The 739-nt window shown below is 36.1% G+C and overlaps 1 long non-coding RNA gene across 1 annotated transcript in view; it reads right to left on the reverse strand.

Annotated features, from left to right (window-relative positions):
• Window positions 1–325, reverse strand: part of LOC108291936 — a 7,259-nt gene extending 6,934 nt beyond the window's left edge. Inside the window, exon 1 of the long non-coding RNA XR_001820095.1 lies at window positions 296–325. This is a non-coding gene — a long non-coding RNA (uncharacterized LOC108291936). The remainder of the gene's footprint in view (window positions 1–295) is intronic.
• Window positions 326–739: the final 414 nt, after the last annotated feature.

Genomic DNA, 739 nt, shown 5'->3' on the forward strand with positions numbered 1-739 from the left:
GTTAATTTAGGTATTGATCTCTACATCAGGGCTAGCAAATCCAGCCAAATCCTGGCCTGTGTTTGTACAGTCTGTCAACTAAGAATAGTTGTTAGATGTTTGAAAAGTTGAAAAAAATCAAAAGGAAATAATTTTTTTACATGTAAAATGATAAAAAGTTGAAGTTTTAGTGTCCCTAAGTCAAGCTGTATTGGAACACAGCCATGCCCTTTTGCTTATGGATTCGCTGCGGCTGCTTTTGTGCTGCAATGGTAGAGTTGAATAGTTGCAAAAGAGACCATACAGCCCGCAAAACAAAAAATGTTCATTTTCTGCCTTTACAGAAAAAATATGCTGACCCCTGCTCTAACACATTTAGAGTCAGAGCCTTATGTAATTCAACACCCTTACCAGGGGTTCTATCATGACGAGAAGATACAAGAGAAAGACATCCATATAACTTGAAATTAAGTATCGAGCTTATGTTTGTTAAATTTGTAGATGCTGTTAAATCAAGCAGGATGAAGACATAGTTGTTAATGGAGTGTCAGAAAAGGAATTAAAAATGATGCTGATAAATAATTAAGTTTAAGTGGGCATTTAGGATCTAAAATGAAATGCTACAGATAGAAAATGAGGAAAGCCAGAGAGTAAGTATGGCATTAATATTCTGATGAATGTTGTCAAACTGTGTTAAATAGCAGTGTCACATCCTCAAGAGAAGGAAACCTGAGCAAGCTGTGGGACTTCGCTCAACATT

This window comes from Cebus imitator, unplaced genomic scaffold (assembly GCF_001604975.1).
Source record: "Cebus imitator isolate Cc_AM_T3 unplaced genomic scaffold, Cebus_imitator-1.0 Scaffold472, whole genome shotgun sequence".
In the NCBI taxonomy this organism is placed as follows: domain Eukaryota; kingdom Metazoa; phylum Chordata; class Mammalia; order Primates; family Cebidae; genus Cebus; species Cebus imitator.